This window comes from Sodiomyces alcalophilus (genome assembly GCF_042370955.1).
Source record: "Sodiomyces alcalophilus JCM 7366 unplaced genomic scaffold ACRALscaffold_6, whole genome shotgun sequence".
NCBI lineage: Eukaryota > Fungi > Ascomycota > Sordariomycetes > Glomerellales > Plectosphaerellaceae > Sodiomyces > Sodiomyces alcalophilus.
In genome coordinates, this window is record NW_027263537.1 from 3,811,296 (window position 1) to 3,818,388 (window position 7,093).

Below are 7,093 nucleotides of genomic sequence, written 5' to 3' on the forward strand. Positions count from 1 at the left end.
ATTATCGTAAGATCGGTTCCTCCTAGAACCTCTTCTTAACCTCTTCGAAGGCTGTTTATTCGTTAAGACCCTAGGAGAATACTTAATCCTTCTTCGTTAGTCTTATTAGGGCGGCCGTGATATAGGCGAAGTTCTCTATGAATATACGGTAATAGTTTATAAAGCCTAGGAAGCTTCGGACTCCCTTTACCGAGGTCGGGGCGGATCGCCTTTAGTTTATTAGGGTTACACGAAACACCCTAGCTAGCGGTAACTATAAACCCTAAGTACTTCACGGTCTTTACGCTAAACTCGTACTTCGCTGGGTTAAGCGTTAATCCTGCGTCGCTTAGCGATTATAGTACTAGGTTAACCTTCTTCTTATAGTCACGTAGGGATCCGCTTAAGTAAATCAGGATATTATTAATATATACGGTAATAAAGTTATTAAGGTAGCGCTATAGTGCTACGTACTACTATCCGATACTATACCAGCACTAAAGCCCGTATAGCGCTGGATAGGTGCCAGCACCATACCGGCACTAAAGCCCGTATAGCGCTAGATTAGTGCTAGCACTATACCGGCACTAAAGCCCGTATAGTACTAGAATAGTGCTAGCACTAGCTAAGTCCTAGATAGACCAAGGTTTCCCCGTGGCTATATAAAGCAGGAACCTCGCCCTCTCCTTTAGATAAGGCATCCTATTTATATATTATTTACTACACCCTAAGGTTACCTAACTTAAATCCTTTTATAAGTCCTATAATACTAGCTAGCCAGAGATATATACGGTTAGTGTATATTAAATAATAGTAACTAGAATAAGATTATTCGATCTTAGTAAGGTTCGCGTACCGATCCTATTAAACGACTATAGAGACTATTCTAGTTATATAATCCTAGGGTAAGTAACTATCCGTCGTTAATAAAGTGCCTCCCCTTAAATAGGACTAGGCGATAAGCAGCGACTATCGAGCTATAGCCTAATAGCGCCGATAAGGAACTGCTTACCCACACGCCCCTTACCACGTTTACTAGCCCTCTAATATAGAGTATAGAGGTCTACGTACTAAACCCCTATTTAGTTAAATAGCTATATATAGCGTACTAAGCGGACACATAGCTAAAGCGGTACCGGTTAACTATAGTCCACTAAGTAAAGCGCCTCCCTTTTATTAGGACTAGGCGAGTAAGCGATAAGTATAAGAGTCCACGAGTACTAGTTATCCGATAGGCCCGTATCTAAAACGACCTATTAAACACTAAATAGCACTATTATAGAACCCGCTTAATAATAACCGACGCTCCTTACCCCGTTCTCTTAGACTCTCCCCCTACGGTAAGGGATCTAAAAGGCGTATATCCCCTCGCCGTAATAGCGAACGCCTATCTAGATATAGCCGAAAAGGTTTTTATGCCCGAATACCGGCTACTCCTCTCTATAGCCGAGTAAGCAGGGAACCTCCCTAGTATTAGTGGAGCTAGCCAGGCTATAACCTCTAAAGGAAGAGTCTCTAAAGCTATCCTGCCTTCCTAGCTAACCTATCCTACTAAGTGGGTTACCTATCACGACTCTTTTATAAAGGTATTCTATAATTAGCTAAAAAAGGAGCCTAAGTATATCGACCTCTATAAGTCTATAGTTATACCCCGTAGTAGCGTAGTAAAGGGAAAGGAGCTAGCCCCTTTTACCGCTAGCCACGATTCTCCGCTAATAGAACTAAAGATTAAGGTTAAGGGATTAGAATCGCTTTTAATCCGCCCCGCTATAAGTATAGTTAAACGGCTAGTCGGAAGTTTCCCCGAAGATATAGCGGAAAGCCCTTCTTTAAAGTACGCTAAACCTTCTAAAGGAACGCCCGACTATACCCTAACGCCTAACGACTATATACTATTCTCTAACCAGGAAAGTCTTTAAGCCGATACTATAAGCCACTATAACGAATATATAAGCCCTATACCCTCCGATATTATATACTACCCTTACGATAAAACGGAGGATATTAGACCCGGGAACGGCAGGAACCCGGAACGCTAATAGCACCGGGCAGCCCCTCCGGGTAATAGTTCCCCTAAACGTAATTCCCCCGGGGCAGGTCCTCCCCTAGGGAACGCACCGGGCACTAGCTACCCGGAACTATACCTATATATACGATAATCGGATCTACTCGTTATTCTCGGCTAGTATAATACTCGGATATACCGATTTAAGGCCGATAACCTAGGCTACTTTAAGCCTCCCTTATACTTTACTACCGACCAGGATCTCGAAACTAAAGGAACTAAACTAATCTATATAAATATCTTCTGCTTTACTAATATAATAGATTAGTATACCGGCTTAAATGCCTAGCACCGCGAGTCCCTTCCCCGCGGACTAGCCCGCTATCTATTAGGCGAGGTATCCGTATAGTTTATAAGCCTTAATAAGGGATAACGTTTATACCTTACTATAATAGCCACCATTATAGAATAAAAAACCGCCCTATAAGAAAGGTTCCGACTACCTTAAAAGGAAGCCGAGTATAAGCTAAGACGCGAGCGATATACCCTAGACGATATAATTACCCGCCGCGATATCCGTGTCTTTATAGATAAGGTAATCCGATTAGCGAAGGCGGCTAATAAACCTAGAGGTAAGTATTTAGCTTTTATATAGGATCGCTTAGATACTAACCTAGCGAATACTATTCCCCGCCCCGGACCGGAAACTATAATAACCGACTTTATAAATAGCCTAGCTAGTATAATACCAGGATAATACCGGAATTACACTAATAAAGCCTAAAAGGTACTCGTTACCCGATAAACCCTGCTAAGGATCGAACGGATATCGACCTCGAACTAATCTTCCTAGGTATATCCCCGGTACCCGGATTAACACGGTAGCCCGGCTCCACACCGCTCGCTATAAGCCGGATAACGTTCCCTAGCGCCGGATTATCGTCTACTATTCCCGGAATATCGCTCGCTAGGACTAGGACCAGGACCAGGACCAGGATAATTCCGCTAAAACAACCGCGCCCTACTAGCCCTAGGAATACTAAACCGCTACGTAAACGAACACGGCTAACGGCTCTTAGCTAATAATATATCCGATTAACTAGTACGCGGTAACCAGAACTTTCGCCGGGAATAATCCAGGGATCTAGTAAACACTATTATCGACAATAAGGTCTCTAATAAAGGATATAAGAACGATAAGGAACCAGAGGACCTATACTATTTCGAAGAGGAGTCTAATAGTTCCAAGGACCTTATAGATAATAAAGCCGATACTAATAAAGGCAGTAATTAACTATACTAGGTCGCTAATAAACCCGGATTCGTACCTAAATACTATAATCTTTACTAGGTACGATAATAATATACTAGGTGCAGGTAACTAATAAAATCTAATAATAAGGCCCTCCGCTATAAAAAGTCCTATTCCTACCTATTCCTAATAAAGGAATAAGGCGGTTAGGACTCCCCGCTAATTAAAGGCGCCCTATAGGAAGTAATAGACCTAGTAGCCGGCCTATACAGTTATATATATATAAGGGTCTAAGTTCGTATAACCCTAGATAACGCTCCTTTTAAAGTTTATATTAACTTAGGTGCCTCGCGATACGTTATAAGCCAGCACCTCCTCCCTTACCTCCCTAATATAGAAGTCGACACATCTAAAAGATCTACGCTTCGCGGCGTAGGTACTTCGGATACTATCGGATAGGCTTCGTTTACCCTACTAGTATAAGGTATAGTGGATAACTAGCCCCTAGTCGGACGGCTATACATAAAAGCTTAGGTGGTTCCTAAGCTAAAAGCCGGTTTACTCCTTAGGCAGGAATTTAACTATCCGAATAAGGTCGATATCCTTAATTCGCGGGACGCTATCTAGATTAGGTCCTATAAAGGTCTTATCGTCCCGGCGCGTATCTTCGCTAAACGTTTATTAGTTAGGCGCCGATTAAAAGCCGCTAAGAAGGTTATTATTCCGCCGTATTAGTATAGATTCGTCCTATTTAAGGAACGGAATATAACCTTAGACTCTATAAAATTCTAACCGAATATTAAGGGTTTACTAAACTATATCCTTAGCGAAAGGATATCCGTCCTAATCTATAACGCTAGTAACCGGCCGCTACTTATTTCCCGGGGTAATAAGCTAGGGTATATAGATCCCTCCTATACCGACGGATATTTTAATATAGAGTAAGACAAAGCCCGCGATATTTTAATAAAATAACTAAAGGCCGCCGAGAAGTCCCTAAGTCCGGAAAGATAAGGCGATATCTTTAGAGGGTATTTACCTATTAGCGGGAAGCTCGGAATCGCTAAGAGCCTAGATACCCCGACTAAAGCGACTCTAGAAGGCGTAACTATCTATGACCACGGAGCCTGCTTTATACGACGCTTTACTAGGATTATCGGTAACTACCCTAAGGTTTAGACGGACTAAGGCGTTATCGATATAGATAAAAAGGATTATATACGCGTTCCCCTAATCGACGGGTAGTATACCTAAAGGATTAGCTAGAAGCCGTATCCGCTTAGCCGTAAGGACCGAGCCTTTCTAGACTAGACCTTAGACGGACTCTACGACTAGGACCGTATAGAATAGACGTTAGTATTAACGTCTTTTAGTGCTCCGGTTTTTATTATATAGCGAGAGGTAAAAGGTAAATATAAAGGCTATATAGTAGTCGACCTTTATGCCCTAAATAAGGTTATTATCCTAGATATATACCCGATACCGCTTTAAGACGAGGTTATTAAGCGACTCTAAGGGAAGAAGTTTATTTCCGTTATCAACGCCTAAGCCTTCTTCTACTAATTCCCTATATATAAGCCGCACCGCGAGCGGTTTACTATTATTTCTTAATAGGGATAGGAACGACTAAAGGTCGCCCTAATAGGCTTCTATAACTCGCCTACGTATATCTAACGCTATATAGATTAGCTCCTTTACCTATACTAAGACTTTATCTCCGCCTTTATCGATAATATCGTTATTACGTTAGATACTAAGGATAACTATACTAAGCACTTAAACACGGTGCTCTCCTTATTTAGTAAAAAATAGATTAGTATCTCTCCCGATAAGTCCTTTATCGGATATCCGTTAGTTTAACTACTAGGGTTTAAGGTCGACGCCCTCGGGCTATTAAACACTAAAAAACGTACTAAGGCTTTATAAAAGATTCGCCCTCCGACTTCTCTTTAGTCCTTAGAACGCTGGATCGGGATAACGGGGTGGCTTCGCTATCTTATTCCCTGATTCGTTTATCGAATCGCTCCCCTTTAATAATAGAAAACGACCCTTCTCGCCGAGGCTTATTAAATCAGGAAAGATAAGGGATAGGCCCGTAAAGCGTATACTAGACGTATAATATTTAAGGCCACTACTAAAGAGTTAGCTACGTTCCACGATATTACCGGCACTCTTACCTCGGATACTTACCTATTCTACTATATCCCTACTAAGATCCTTTTTATCTAGCTAAACGCCTTTAAAAAGCACGGGTTCTCCGCTATACTCTTTTAGTTAGTTAATAAGACTAAATAGCTTACTAAAAGAACCTTTAAGAAGACCGATATTCGACTAATACTCTATATTAGTAAGGGGCTTAACGCCGCTAAAAAAAAATACTAGCCTATAGAATTTAAGGTTACCTGCCTAGTATAGGCCGTTTATAAGACCCGTATTATTATTTAGTCCGCTTATTATAAATTAACTATAGTCCTTATAAACCACGCCGCCACCGTTAGTATTATAAAGTCGATAGTCCTATCTAGCACTAATAAGACTAGGCTAAATATAAAGCTTACCCTCTCCTCCGAGTTTCTTAGCTAGTTCTAGTTAGATTATCGATATATCCCCGGTAAGACGAATATAATAGCCGACGCCTTATCTCGGCTACCCACCACCGACGGCCCCCCGGCTTAAGGCCTAGGCGAATTAGACCGGATTTAGGAAGACCAGGCTATATACTATATTAGCGAAATCCAAATAAAGGACGATATACGATAAAGGATTATTAAAGGATACGCTAACGATTTAAAGTAGGCACCTATCCTTACCTAAACCACTAACTATAACTTATTAGTTAAGATCCCTTTTAAGGTGGATAATAGTCTCTTATATTAGGTAGATTTAAATAAAAGAAAACGTCTTTATATCCCCTTCTCCCTACGTAAGGAATTCCTTTAGGCCGCCTATAATAACTAATACTATTTCGGAGCTAAACGGATATAGTACGATTTAGTTAGCCGCTTCGTAATCCCATAACTCCGTAAAGAGGTTAACCTATATATCGCTTAATATAAGATATATCGCACCTACTAAACGGATCGGCAGGCTCCCCTTAATAAGATATAGCCTATCCTAACGCCCCTTATCCCTTTCTATACTATCGCTATAGACTTTATTATCGGACTACCCGAAGTGCTCTCCGTAGGGACTCCCTAGTAGCGTAAAGGCTTCCCTTTATTCGATACCCTCCTAACCGTCACGGATAAGTTCTTAAAGGCCTCCCTGCTTATCCCTGGCTATAGCACCTATACCGCCGAGGACTAGGCGTCTATGCTCTTTTAAGCCCTTTAGATAGGTAACTAGGGTATCCCCCGCGCTATTATCTTGGATCGTGACCCTAAGTTCTTATTAGACTTATAGATAACGCTATAAAAGGTAGCCGGAACTAAGCTAAAGTTCTTAATAGCCTAGTATCCCTAAACCGATAGTATTTCTAAGAGGAAGAACTAAACCGTCGAGATCGGGATACGTATATACCTAGCGGATAACCTAAACGCCCTATAGCCGAAAGTGATTATAGCTTTATAGTTTAACCTAAATAACGCCTTTAACAAGACGCTTAGCTACATACTAAATAAGATACTATACGGCACTAAAACGAATAGTCTATTTAATCTAATTAGTAACGTTAATCCTAAGTTTGTACACGAGATATTCTAGGAGGACACGAAACTTATTATTATAATGGCTTAGATATATATAAAGCGCCTATATAATAAGAAACGGCGTAATATTCGGTTCTAGCCCGGCGACTAAGTATACGTCCGCCTTAGCCGCGGATACTTGCTCCTAGGTAAGGCCAGCCCTAAGCTTAG